Genomic DNA, 15060 nt, shown 5'->3' with positions numbered 1-15060 from the left:
TTTTGGTTGTTTTATCTCACTTCTTTCACCATATCATTTGTATCACTTTATTTTCAGTTTTGAAAATCTTCAGGAAAAAAGCCACTGGTAGGTTTATTTGATTAGCTCTGTAGAAAATCTGACTTCAGCAGGGGATGTGAGGACATGGGCAAAGAGTGTTAAGTTGATTCAATGGAAAGGAAATTAGTATTCCATCCTGTCCAATTCCCAGTCACTCTGCACAAGGTTGCTTGTGGAGAGGGGAGCATTTCTGACTCAGAGGGCCAAGGCAGCTGTAAAATCTCCAGACCAAGCTGCCGCAGACAGTTCACAGGGCTTCAGAGGGAACTTACAGACAAAGGGAAACAATGCATGTTAATATGCATGGCTTTAGTGAATTCAAACAAGTGTAGCATCTCCACATGAGAGTAACTACCTGAGGAATGAAGATTGGCCTTCAGGAGATGCCTGACATGCATTAATAGTTAAAGCCCAGATTTATTTGGTATACAGGTTCTGATCAAATGGTGTAATGACTTTTTGGATAAGGTTAAGTGAATACTGTAGCTTGTTCATTGTAGATTGTTATTTGAAATACAAGGGGAAATTAAATCACACATTACACAGTACATTTGGTCATCTTTTTTTATATTCGACACAAAACTGCTGTACCAGCTCACCTACAATATTACATGGGAATGCAGCCATCAAAATCAAAATAGTCGACTCAGTCATTATAATTCCATCAGGCTGCATAAAGCACACTTTAGCAGACTCAGAAAGGATGCCAGCTGAAAGCAACAGATGTCCTACCACAGGAAGAGAGTGTGATGCCATTTGTGTGTGTTCCCAGACAGCTGTGCAAACTCTACTTTAAGAAAGAAAAGAGGGAACAAGGCGGAAAGCCTCCCTAAGGCCTTCTATTGATTATTTGTGCATACCGTGGTTAAGGTAGGATTATTTATATGGAGTGCTGAACAATGGACTGTAGATATACTAGGCTGAGAGAGCCATATTGAATATTAGGCTTTGACGTGTGTGTACAGGTGTCTAAAAAGAAATATGACATTGTAGACAATTTGTTATTGAGGAAATTCCAATGTAAACCAACTTAATCTTTGTTCCATCAGCAAACAGAATGAGAGACCAAGGATGAACAGTTGGATGGTACTTGTTTATAAGCCTACAGTGCCACCTTGTGGTTTTAAAAGGAACTACAGTTTTGAACTCAACAGTACACTGTACTGTAGCACTTCACAATATGGTGTCACATGATGTGCTGCTTTGATTAATAAAATGCATCCTGTTGGTGTAACAATAAACAACTAAAGCAGTTCCCTAACCACAATACATCATAGATTTAACACAATTAATATTTATGCTCTGATGTGAAGGAAAATGTCATTTATATTCTGTGTTGGGAGACTTTGTTTGCATTAATAAGCATGGTGTATCGTGACATCCAGTTGGCTGTGCATACTATTTTCAACAGATGTGAATAATACCCTTGTGGCCCTCCTCCATCTATGTCAAGCCGAGTGAGATTTTCCTTTGTCTTATGATGAATAACAAGCTATTGTGGAGCCATGAATAATGCCACTGCCGCTCGCATTAGAACTTCTTTGCAGGCTGCTTTGAACACAAAGTTGAAGCACATCTTACGCTATTCCAACGCTAATGGAGTTCATCTAGTATCTGCGGCTCTGTTAGAGGCTGCTGTGATCTCTGCAGAATAATGGTGAAGGAGCACTAAACATTTACAAAACATGCATATTGTCAGGTAGAGACACTGCTGCAAAAAGGATATCTGATTGATACTCAAGCACAACATTTAAAAATTGGATCTTTTCGCCAAAAAAAAAAAGCAACACACAACAGAAACAAAATCATAACTAAAGCCGGTTTGGATCATGTTTCCGATGATTCATCAATGCAGCCTATGGGCAACTCAATTCCCAGCTAAGGGTTGATTAGTAATTCCACCAACTGTCTCCCTGTATTGATGGATTCCATCTCCCTCTATCACTGGCTAGAGGTAGCCGCATTGGTGAAAGAGGCACCACTGCTGTTGAATTGATTGAATGAAATATGAGCAAGAAGTTCCTCTGCACTTAGTGAATGTTGAAATTAGCCATTTGAGGGGAACTGAGGAATAATATGTGCCTATTGCAGGTTGGAAAGCTTAAAACATTAATTAGCATTTAAATAATTCACTCTTCCAGTCTCTTTAATAGCCCAACTACGAATATTCAACTTCAATTCATTACAGCGGGCCGAATTTATTCTGATTAGGCCGTGATGTAGAAAGTCACAGAGGAAACCATTTCTAAATGTGCTTTCCAATTAAGCGCCAAATATATCATGTGTATAGATAAGTTGCTTTTGACAATGAATTAGTACGTTTAATTGTAACATTCAATCACATTCACTGGCGGAGATTTACCCCGAGGAACATTCTGGCAAATTACCAAGAGAGGCCCATTTGTATTTGACCAAACTTAACTCATTATATTTTGACAGGCACTATGAAATATTCAATAACTGGGAAATTCATTTACTTATTATAAATTAACTAAATAATTTAGCTGCTAATAAACTGTGTTCATTGTGAATTATACGAAAAATCACAATCTCGTGTATTGGCGCAGTGCTTACAGGTGCAAAGGGTATGACTTCTGGCAAATAATTACCTTTTTCTATTTACTGATTACCCTTATATGCATATTCCCTGGAGAAACGGTATAATTAGATTGTTGCTTCAATATCAAGATGAAGAGACATCAGCCACTCCCTTCCTCTAGAGCACAGATACAGATCTATCTCTTCCCTTTTACTTCTCCCTCTTTCTTTGTCTGGGTCTCTCAGTCAGCTGGTAAGGGACCCGTGAGAGGCCCAAACCACCACTGAGCCAGTCTTCTGTCTTTTTCTTCCTTTCTGTTGCTCTTTTTCACTCACTCTCTCTCTCTAGCTCATCATCTTCCCCTCTCCTAATCGCATTGCTCATTTTCCATTGACAAGAGAGTATGAGGAGAGAGGGAGAAAGAAGAAAAAAAATACAGCACAAACTTCTGAAAATCCCATTGACCTACTTCGCCAGACATTTCACTGGGAATTCATATTAGTGCAAAAGAGTTAGAAGAAGAAATGTTTTCTCATTTTTCCCCCCCTCCGTCTTCCTCACAACCCCCGCCTTGTCTTTCTCTTTCAGCTGGAAGCCATTTTCCTCACATCCCGTATTTGATCCTGTATGAGCACTACAGTACATTATACAAGTGGATAAACGCCTTACCGTGGCATAACCAGCGGTTTGGAGCTCTGTCACCACTTTTGACAGTGGTGTAAGAAGCGTGACATCGGAGTTATAAAAATTGCTTTGGAAGACCTCGTCTTTGATTGATGAATTTGGCGGCAGTGACTAGATTGAGGGGGATGAATACTGCTAGGCCTCAAAGACAGGAAGTGGAATTATGACAGACCCATACAGAGAACTAAAGCGGGGAGACGAAAAGGGGAATAAAAAGAGAGAAAGGCAATTCAAATCTTTTCTTTTAAGTCCCTCCCCGAGGGACTGCAGATGACCCTGCTAACGACTGTCAAAATTCTAACTCCCTTGAATGTGATGGCGCCGCATGATGGGAGGGGGTTCGCAGACCTGCCTGAAAAATTGAAAGCTCCTAGAATATTCAGCTAACCCTGTGCGCTCAGTTGGGGGTGGTGATGGGGGTGCACATGCTGAGATTGGTATTCAGGGTGTGTGTGCGTGTATGTGTGTGTATATGTGTGGTGGGTAAGCCCAGCAGTGGTGGCAAGAGAGAACCCCCCCTCTGTGTGCGTGTGTGTGGTGGCCAATGAGCTGAGCACCGTGTCTCATGGGAACAGTGGTAGGAGTGCGAGCGAACTTAAGTGAGGAAGGGAAAGAGACAATTTATGGAACCTTTAGAACGTGAATATAACTGTGATGGCGGTGTGGTTATCAGGCCTGGATCCAAGCAGAGAGACTAATGACGTGGATATAACCTCATGCTCCCAATATGCAAACACAATGTCATCAACAAAGAAAGAGTGAAAAATTCATCTGCTCTAAATCTCCTCAGAAACTTTAGAGACAGACGGCGGGTACCTGTGGGTCTTATCTATCTGCAAATAATGGAAAGAATACAGGGGGCACATGCTTCATTCCACATTTACTTTGGCTTTTCATGTCCTTCTACAATCATAGATTTAAGAGAAAATCCCAGTTTCATACAACCTAGGTCTTCCAAGTTTTAGCCACCCTTCCTATTTTTTTGTTTTTTAAAGCTTTTTTGCCTTTATTTGACAGACATTGTCAAGACAGGAAACATAGAGATAGGGGTATGACATGTAATGAGGCCCCCGGCCGGGAGGCAAACCATGGACGTATCAGTTATGTGGTAGGCCACCAGAGTGCCCCCCATCATTCTTATTAATAATAATAATACCAAGATAATTGCTGAGATCTGCAACTGTGGTAACATTGCTAAAAAGAGGTTAGACAGGGCAACAAACACAAATTAAGGCGAATGTGCAAGCTATCCATTGTAAACAATTCAATCACAGTTTACAGACCAATTTCCTGCTTTCATTTTGTCTGATCAGTGGTTCCCAACCTTTAAGACCCGGACATGTACCCGGTGGCAGAGTATGTGATCCAAGGCTGTGCTGAAACAATATGCTTCAGCGAAAAAGCTGAATAATTGAACTTTATAGGCTATTTGTGTGGTAGTTACCTTGAAAATGGTATGGTCTGTTGGCACTGCATTTTTCCTCATTACTCCCTGTCATGCCCACAAAAACAGGACACTGATTTTGAACTCAAGTACATTATCCATACTTGAGGTAATCAGTTTGTCATGACCTTCTTGGCTAAACTATCTGTATGTGTTGCATTTTCATGATGCTACAAGCTAGCTAACATGAGCAAAAAGCAAAAACATTTAGGCCCAGACAATCTGAGAGAGCTTGAAAGTCTATCGGATGCAGGGGAAATAAAAAGTCTAGTGTGTGTGTTATATATCCAAACATTGGCTTAGATAATCCCTGGTTTAGATAATCTGGCTAACCTGTTAACTTGTTTACAGTCTGACCTTTTGTGTTCCTTGCCCAGTTGGACCTCACTGTAGCTATGTCGATGTGTTCCCAGATCTCAGCGTTTACTTTGGTAAGTACATCATAACCAATAAATGATGGTTAAAACTATGAAAAAAGGTTCAAGTTGTAAAAAGCATTCCTTTAAATGTTAAATATATTGTTCAAGGAAAGAGGTAGCTTGGGGACATTACATCTCAAGTTACATACAGCACATCTAACAAATCTGGCAGTGCACCTTTTTCATGGAGTTTGAAAAAAAAAAATACAGGTATTTCCTGAGACAACAAGTGGTTCCTTTGGAAAACTCCACATCTCATCTTTGATTAACTGCAGAAGCGTTAGGTTCAGGCCATTTCGAGAAGAGGAGGAGAGAGCGGATGCATGAGGCGCAGAGCAACAGTGCGCGCGGACTAATTAACTCTAAGTGTTGTACGACATGCTCCCTTCTCACCCGTGTTGTCACTCAGGGTTTGAGTGGCGCTAATGAGAGAATTATCTAGCCTCGGACCCTGGTAATGCATTCAAATGAACACCAGCTGACCTGACCTATGAGATGGCTTTTTAATCTCACCACTTAATACCAATCAGACCTGCTTTCTCATGTGCCCACAGTGGGAGGGCCCTCTGCTCCAAACACCGCCATCCACTTTTTTTTTTTTAGCTGTTGATCTAAGGGAGAACGTTAATTGTCTTGGATGACTTAAGGGCCTTTGCTGATATTATGCAGTGAACCTCAGGTGTGAGGGATAAAACAGGTGGATATGGCTTCCAAAGAGTTCGCCGGGCATCAAAGTCAAAGTGTTTGGGTGCGTGTGCATGTTTGTGTGTGCGTGTAAGCCCCTTATCATGAGAACCCAGTTGAGGATTAAGAAGGTTAATAAGGTCATGAGTTTGCAACAAAAGTCTGTGACATACAATAGAGCTTTGGCATTGTTGGATTACCATAATCATCATCCTTTGGTGCCCAAACCTGTGACTCAATTGTTGTGTTCACAGTGTTTTCAGATGCAACACAAATGTTCTGCAGGGGGCGGGTTGGGGGAATTAAATAATTACCTGCAGGTATTACCAATTTAAGCATTTATACTTAAGCAAATAAGCCTGTGTTTCTAATTGGATCAAGGTATTTTCTGTTTGTTGTCTAGCAAGCTTAACTGTGATGGTTTGTTTCAGCCAGACAGCACTGAACTTGTGGGCAACATGAGCAATAAGCCCTTTCAAGTGTTTGGGCTGTAGTCGTTTTTGTTTTGCCAAGTGCTTGAGGTAACAAATAGCAGATCAGCCAGAGTTCAAGGCTGCTCGCAAAATGGTTGGTGGATTTCAATGCCTTTTGGGGAGACTTTTATTGTTATAAATCTTGTGGCATACTCGGAGCGAATATGTTTGAGTGACTGTGTTTGTGTGTGCCAGGGATTCTAACGCAAGCTTGGGTACAACATCTGCTTGTGTAAATGGAGGTTTAGAAGGCAAGTACACCTTCCTTGCTTGCAACTATCCCACACAGAGCAGACAGAAGTGTGTTAGGATTGAGAGAAAAAAACCCACAATTGATGAGACTAATGTGCAAGGTCTTTCCACCTCCCTGAAGTCATAAGAATCTATATTTTTATATTGTTCACAAGCAGTCAGGATTTGCCTGAATGAGGCCCAATTAAAAGGGATTTAATAGGATTTGTATTGCTGATTCAAGGAGGTGGTTGCAATACCTTTTGTAGCAATTTCACTCTGTAATGTAAACTTTTAATTTATAGTATTAAATCAGGAGTAAATCCTTCGAAGAGTGTTGAAAGATGTGATGAAAGATGACACTACTATATGGATATATAGTAGCCTGATTTCAACTAATTTGCATCAATGCTAATGGTATTTTTGACTGCTCTGCATGTGTGATCAAACCTAGCATCAGAATATTGTTGTAATTATGGTGGTTGAAAAGTTTTGCGGTGATGACTTGTGCAAACACACATATACATGGTATTCAATTATGTGATACTAGGTTGGGTACATTGTATGGCACATCTTTACATGCCACTGGTTGACAGCTAATTGCACAGCAGACAATACAGATCAGCTGGTGTGTTGTGTCATGCGTGTGTGTGGCAGAGTTGCAGCTTTTGTCTCTATCTCAGCCCACAGGCCCATTGTCATGCAGGCGCTCAGGTAACAGGCCCAGTCGTCACTCATCTGCCTGACGGCCGCTGCTATCTGCCCTGACGGTGACTGATGATGGGAGTGTGGGATGGGAGTGTGTGTTTGCACCAGACAGTGTGTCACACCAAGGGGGGTCCATGGCAGGGAGGCAGGCAGTGAGGGAGGCGAGATGGATACCACCCTAGCTGAGGGCTGGGTTAGAGGCCAGTGGGCAGCGCTGCATTCACTGACCGTGCCTGTGAGCAATACGGGGGCTATTGGGCACAGCAACCAAGCAAGAACAACAGTGCTGGTGAGATGGATCAGTTGTGACATGGACAGCATGACACTGAAAAGAAAGTTAGAGTCGGCAGGTGGGCACTCTGCAGTTGGATGGCATGGAGTGCTAACAAAGAAATGTGATGTGGTTCGAATTCACCGGTAGATTGGAAGCATTGTCACACATATCTTTACTATGACTCTAAAACAGTGGAACTGAAGTTGAATGCATCTGTTTTTTGATGCAACAACAAACAAAAGTGCTTTGTCGCAAGCATCACTAACAAGATTATGGGTAGCACAATTTTTCAGACAGCAAAATTAAATGTTTAGTAGAATGGACAGATCTTTGACAGGTAAGACAAGAAAAACAGGTGTTGCTCATCAAACAAACTTGTCAGTTGAAATTGAAGTCAAGAAAATATGACAAAGCCCATCTTGTGTTAGGGTTCATTATCAATGTACTGAGCAGGAAAACCTTGTCTTTTACATCTGAAAACTAGCTCTTGGTATACTCAGGTAAACTTTATAATGATAACTTGTTTAACATGATATTTCAATGAAATGATGTTACATTTGACTTGTTTTCCTCAGTATTGTGCATTGAATAAAATTAAATTGTTTGTCTTCTTGCTCCCAAGAAAAAGTTTGACAACTACTATTCTAAAATAACAGTGGTTCTCTTTTTAGGGACATTTTGTAAGATCTACAAAAGCACAAAGCTGGTTTGGGGTGACCCGACTGTCAGTCTAACCAGTGGGCTAAAAAAAGTATAATCATAGGTATTAGAATCAGCAGTTCTTAGAAAGACAGAGGAAATGTCAAATATCCTTTGAGTGGACATGTGTGTATTTACATATATGCACATCAGTGCACACGTGGAATATATGAATGTTCGTGGATTTTCATGTGTGTGTTCTTATGCATCTGCTGTCCGAGAAGATCAATGCGTCCCCGGTGATGTTGTCTTGCCCTCTGCACGTGAAGTGAATGGAGGGGGAGGAAGAGGTGGGGGAGGGTGGGAGGAGAGTGGGACGAGAGGCGCGCACTAAATGGATGCGATGCAAATGGCACCAGAGGACATAGGAATCAATTTACCTTATTGAAATAAATGAGAGCAGCTCAGCCCTGCCATGGCGTGTGTTCTTTTTTTTTTTTTTTTTTGGCCGCCCCCATTGTTATTGTAATTAACCCACCCAACCCAAATCCCTGACCCTCCCTTCCACAAACACAGCCAACCCCCCCGACAACCCCTGTCTGTGCCTGCCTGGGGTCCCTTTTACCCTAATGAAAAAGCCTTAGAGGTGCCCAGGTAAAAATGTAGGTGCTGTAATGGTGATTCATGGCCCTGGGTGACATGCTAAAAGGCATGGGAGATCTGCCTAGGAGAGCATTTAGGAAAGGGTATTCCATGTATGAGCACCAACACCCCCACTTCAACATACACACACACACTCACAGAACCTCCACCTGTAATGACTTACGGTCATTCCCTACTCCCAACATGCTCTCATGTTTATAAACTCTCCACTCCCCACGTTCATGGAATCCCAATAACCAAAATGGACTCCACATATCGTTGGAATGACCTCGGCGGTAAGTGACCAACGCAATGTATATTTTATATAGTGATGTGTGACGTCCTATTGAAAATTTGCCATTCTTTTGTTTAAGGGTAGGCCACATTGATGCCTGAGCTCTAATTCCCCAGTGTGGCATGGGCATTGTATAGGGGTCTTGGGGAATGGATCAATAGTTAGAGAGAGCGATGGGGTCATGATGGAATCAATGCATTGGACAAACGACCTCCAGCTGCCGCCTGCACCTTCCAAGCCGCTAGACACCTGAGGCGATCTTTACTGAAATGTCCTCTGCTGAAATGCCACAGGGCCACGGGCTGCTGAGCAGTCACTCATGCAGTGCTCCCGAATCAAGCGGTGTATGCAAACCGGGTCTGCTGTCATCCACAGTGAAAGGCCTTGGCTCAGCATTACAACATAAACAAAACTCATGCACCTGAGAATGTCAATTACTTGCCGCCTGCCCCTTTTGACGGCCCCGTGCTTGATGGCCAAATTGGGATTAATTTGGGGAGGATGGAGGCCAGTTTAGAGGTGACACCATGTCGTTCCACCCCAAAGAGAGAAAGGCGGCGGTGGCATGGAGATCAGGAGCAGCGGGCCAGCTTGATTGTTCCCCTATTACCCTGCACCACCGTTTTGCATAAGCGGCAAAAGGCGCTGATGAAAACAAGTGGTGGTTTCAGGTCGAAAGCAGACACCCAGAAAATGAGCTTTTTTTCCCCCCTTTCCCTTCTTACCCTTCCGCTGGGCCGCATAATTCAGAAGAGCCATCTTGTGGAAATGTCATCGTGTGGTGGCGGTGGAGCAAGCAGTGTGACAGAATGCTGTAACGCCTCCCGGGCTGGGGCCCTCGCCACGCTGCCACGCCCGAGTCGGCCTGACCTTGCAGGTGCTGATATATGCCGTCACATTGGTGTCAAAAAATGGACCTTGTGTGCCTCTTCTTCCTGGAAGGTTTTAGCCACCGCCAGCTAAACTTCTTTCCTCGATTTGGGTTCATGGAAAGGTGGGTGAATATTTCAAAGTGAGGCTGTATGTTTATTTGCTTGAGGATATAGATTTCTTTCCTTTTTTGCTTCTTTTCTTTTTTGAATAGAGGTCAATTCCCCCCTGTACATTCCCTTTTATGCACCCACTCCCTATTCTTCATTCATCTTACCTGCTGACACATCTGACAACACGCTGCTGTATTATCATCTCCCAACCCCCAGCTCTATACCTTCCACAACAACACAGGGCTGGCTCGACTCCTCCACCCCTTCTCTTTCTCCTTTAGAAAACTGATTATAAATGGTCAATTTGAAAATAGACTGGAAAGTCCCCAAGGCTGCTTGCCTTGTCAAATTGAAAAGGGACAAGGACAAGTCAGTCGGCTTGCCCCCTGTCCGCCGTCCTGATATGTCTGAGGCAGGCATACGAGAGGGAACATAACAAATTCCCCCCGTGCGGCGGGCAAGGCGATGGCGGATGACGAGGGAGGGTGGGGCGGCGGCAGCGAGCTGAGGATCTTCAACATCTAGCCCTCAGCATTTATATCACAAGTCTCCACAAAGAGTCTATGGATCACTCCAGTGGGCTGGTGTTGGCAGTATCAGGAAAAGCCATAGGCTGTCAGGGAGTATGTGCCTTTCATATTTCACTGTAGACAGCCTTCCCTTCTCCCGGCCTCACTCACAGCAGCCTTTGAGGATAATATCTTCAAATCTCTCCTTGCCATGCTGAGAGGCTATTTTTAAATAGATATTTATTTCATTCTCTCAAATTTTCTTCCTCTCTCTCCCCTCTGTCCTACAGGTATAGCTTTACTGCTTATGACCGCTGGAAAAATCTGCCCAAAACAGAGAAATGCTTGTGGCAAGGCAAGTATTTCTGTCAATACAAATCTATCAGTCTTTTTCTTTCCCCATTTTCCTCTCCCATTCAGTTTTCTAAAAGAGGAAGCTGTCTTTTTTCATCTTTTTTTCTCTCCTTAGTTACAAACCAACATCGCCCCTCCACATTTAATTTACCAAAAGCTAAGCTAAAAGCTGAAAAAAGATGATCTCTGTAGAAATGAGCTTTGGCACTACATCCCCTTATACCGAGGTCTCATCTCATCAACAGAGTGGATAAATACTTGATTTTATGAGTCTTTTAGTGATCTGCAGTGACTTCTTATGTTAACAGTAAAGACTTTTTCTGATTAATCACACCCGTGAGATGGAAAGCACCCTTTGATATAGCCGAGATGTCCATTGCGGCATGATTCATCAAAGACCTTGCAATCAGATGGGACGTGGGCTTTTTCCCCAACACGTATCCCCTCTCTCCTCAGAATACATTAGGGGAGTGTGAGCGACGGAATCATCAGATACCAGGAGGTGAATTGAAGTGGTCATGAACCTAGTGTCAAACTCAAATAGCTGAATGGCGATAGATAAAACAAACAAGGAACGTGAACTGCTTGCAGAGGGAGTCGAGGAGCCGCGTGCTGCGCTGTCGAGAACTTTTACAGATAAGGCCCGCTAGCCCTGCATCGCAATTGGGCTATTATCGAGCGTGACCCCTGCTGGAACTGTAACATATGACCCTAAATTTATGTATTGCATGAACTTTCTCCCCACGTAGCATGACATGAGTTATGTTTCATGTTGAATTGTGAGCTGCCTTGCTTTCCCCCTGGGTGCACCGTCCTCCTGACCCACTGCAAAAAGAAAAAGGTAGATGGAAATTTATGTGCAGTGACTTTCCCTTTGGGCTGAATGTTGCTATTAGCAATGTGACCACGCTTCAGGTTGAATATGGTGGGGATAGAATACACAGTGATAGAATACACAATAAAGCCTGTTCAATCAAAAGCTTTTTACTCTTAGTCCTTCTAGGTGGGCCTCGCAAATTGACAGCTTTTCTATCTGAAGTGATTTTACTTTCATGTTTACTATTGCAGACACAAAAATATGAGATAAAAACAAGATGCTACGACCTAATGCTTTATTAGCCTCTTCCCGTATTCCCTGACGATTGTCTCTTGCACAGTAAGCACATTTGAAGTTGTTGCCTGTTATTCTTTATCTTATTTGGTCTTTCTAACCATGGTTAATAGCAGTTTTTCCTATCTTCCTCTATTTCTGGGCTAAGCCGGGTCTTAGAGCTGGCCCTCCGTTTTACAGAGATGCAGAAAATGCTTGGGTAAGCAGAGAAAGGATTCCTCCGTTGCTACTTCAGGTAGTCCCCTCCCTCCCTTTAGCTGAGATTTCTATCCCAGGCCCTTATTATCACCAAACAAGCACTTTTTGATGATGATAAGTAATAGCCACATCCCTGTGTGTAGGACTGACTTCTCAGGGGAGTTAGGAGAGCATGCTGGTCATTTTTCTTGCCTGTTTGGCGTCCAGCGATCTCAGGGAAAATAGAGGCTGCATTGGGGGGGTGATTCTGTGTTCGTGCAGCAGTATTCACGACTGGAGGAATGAACTGAAGATTGCATGAGAGTAATGCTTTTTGATATTTTTAAATGCATTTAAGTGGTTTGGGGGAAAAATATAGAACAAATAAACGACTTATTCACATTATAATGCTGATCTCTGAAGACACCATTTCTTAAGAAAAATGCAAGAAAAGTGAGGCAATGATAAGTTTACATTTCACATTACTGATGAAATAAGTCTGAAATGGCCACAATTTCACATTAAATATTTCAACATTATCCAAATTTACAATGTGGCTGTCAAGCAATATGGAAAATCCCACTGATAAATCCCCTTCTAGATTGTTTGGAGCAACAATGACGGAGAGGGAACACATCAAAAGAGGGGATGATTTAGGGGTCAGTGCTTCCTGACAGAGGTTTTGTAGCCACTAATAGTGTAGTTGGGTGACAGTGGTGGTTGAGGAAGAGGATGATAAGCTGCAGACAAAAGTGAAGATATCCTGCGAATGAGCGGATACAAATAAACAGCATCTCAGGGTCTTCTAATCCTCCAGACGTGCTCGACAGTGGCCTGTCAAATTGCGCAGACCAATTTGAATGCACAGCAGGGGAACTCCCCTCTTTTCAATTTGGTGGGCATCTTGTTTATTTCTTGCTATAACTGCGTCTCACTGCCAAACACACCACCACACCCCCCCCCCAAAAAACTCTATAATTCAGTTGGATTTGTGAGACAGTTTGATATCATAGTCTGCTAAAGGAGGAAAATAAGGGATTGGTGATGGCGACAGGAGAAAGAGAAGGCGAAATGACATAAATACAGAGGATGGAAGTAAAAAATATGAAACTAACTCATGACTGCAAAGGTATAAATATATAGCAAAGTAAATGAGATGAAAAAGTAAAGCTAAATGTGCCAAACGCAACTGGTTTTTGTACCAAGAGTTGAAGGTTTAGGTCCTGTGGACAGGTTGTTCCTTTGTCGGTTTGCTTGCTATAAAAGTCGTGGCCTCGGGTGTGGTCTGCCAAGTATGCCACTCAACAGAAGTGGTATTCAAAGCAGGTGTCCAGACCAATATATCAACAGCTCTGTCCCCGAGCCAACGTAGCCTTTGTGGGGAGATGAGTATTGAGAAGAGAGGCAATGCTGTTGCTTTCACGCATCCCATCTGTGACAAATTGGTAATACTTTGAGTATATCTCTTAAATTCATGGGGATTGGAAGCTGTCCACTTTCCAATATATGTCCACTTGACATGTCTTCAATGCCTAACAGATATTTTCAGAATCTAGTTGTATGAATAAATTGCACATTTGATAGCACTCTTGTTTACACTTGTTCATGCATGTTCAAACACTTTTTTGAAACTTTTTTCAAAACACATAAATGCAGCGGGGCGTTCAGAGCGCTGTCTGTGGTCTAAATATATAGCTATAGAGTGTGTGGTCACATATAGGTGGTGGCTCCCCCCCCCTCCTGTCACAGTGAATCCCTGAGCTGCCACTGAGCAGCCTGACCTTTGGCTCTGCCTTTTAGTGCATTGATCCGCCGGTCACTTTGAGCCAAGATGGCTTCCCTTGTCTTGCTTGCTCCCACCCAGTTAACCTGAGTGGACTACTGACTGCCTGGACCCTCACCCTGTGGCCTCTGATGTGCGGTTGTCCCCATATACACGGTTCTGTGCAGAAACCTGTCAAAATAATTGCTTTTTAAAAAAATGTCTTAAAATGTATTCAGCAAAAAGGGAGGAGGGCTTTGTTTCCAGGCCAGATGCACAGGGTCATGTGTTCTAATATTAGGTGGTGTTAATTGTGGCCCTCTCAAGTGTCCTCACTGCCACCTTTGACAAAAGCACCATTCATAGGCAGGGCGGCCAGGCGAGCTGGCAGAGTGCCCGCTTTGCCAGTTGTTGCTGACACCTCCTTGGCAGCGCCAGGCTGGCTCTGAATGAGGTGTTTGCTAATACTGTCTTGCCAATATGCAGGCCTCATAGTGCACGTTCTATAAGCTGAAATTTTACTTGCTATGTATGCGATATGTAATACATGTGTCAGTCCTCTGCTGGATTTCAAAAATAAGCTGCATAGTATTACAGCAGTGAAAGATCCTAAGAGGCACACTGTAATTTCTAGATAAGTTTGATATGATCAAGTTGCAGCATGTGAATGACAAAAATGGTTCAGATCCCGTGTAGTCCATAAAACATCGTGGCTGTCTTGATCTAAGTGAGGGCATTTTGTCACTTTAAGGCCTGGGAGTTCACCTCTGAGCCGGGCCTCGTAAACATGCTCCCTGCAAAGGCAATAGAGGAGCGGCACGTGCAGCACAAAGCAATTCAGCATTCTAACGCCCTGTCACTGGGCTCACATTTCAACCATTCTTTATTCTCTGCCACAGTTCCAGCAGGGTGTAAATTGTGCAGGGCTGTAATTAATCCATGTCAGGTCAGAGAAGAAGAAGGAGGAAAAACGAAGGGAAACGAGCTGAAGTATGAGGTGCCTTTGATGATAGCACTCCCCACCCCACTCCAATCCACACACACACACGGCTGTGCTATATTGTTTTACATT

Source organism: Thunnus maccoyii, chromosome 22 (genome assembly GCF_910596095.1).
Source record: "Thunnus maccoyii chromosome 22, fThuMac1.1, whole genome shotgun sequence".
Taxonomy (NCBI): Eukaryota; Metazoa; Chordata; class Actinopteri; order Scombriformes; family Scombridae; genus Thunnus; species Thunnus maccoyii.
The sequence above is the reverse complement of the archived record's forward strand: the minus strand, read 5'-3'. Positions refer to the sequence as shown.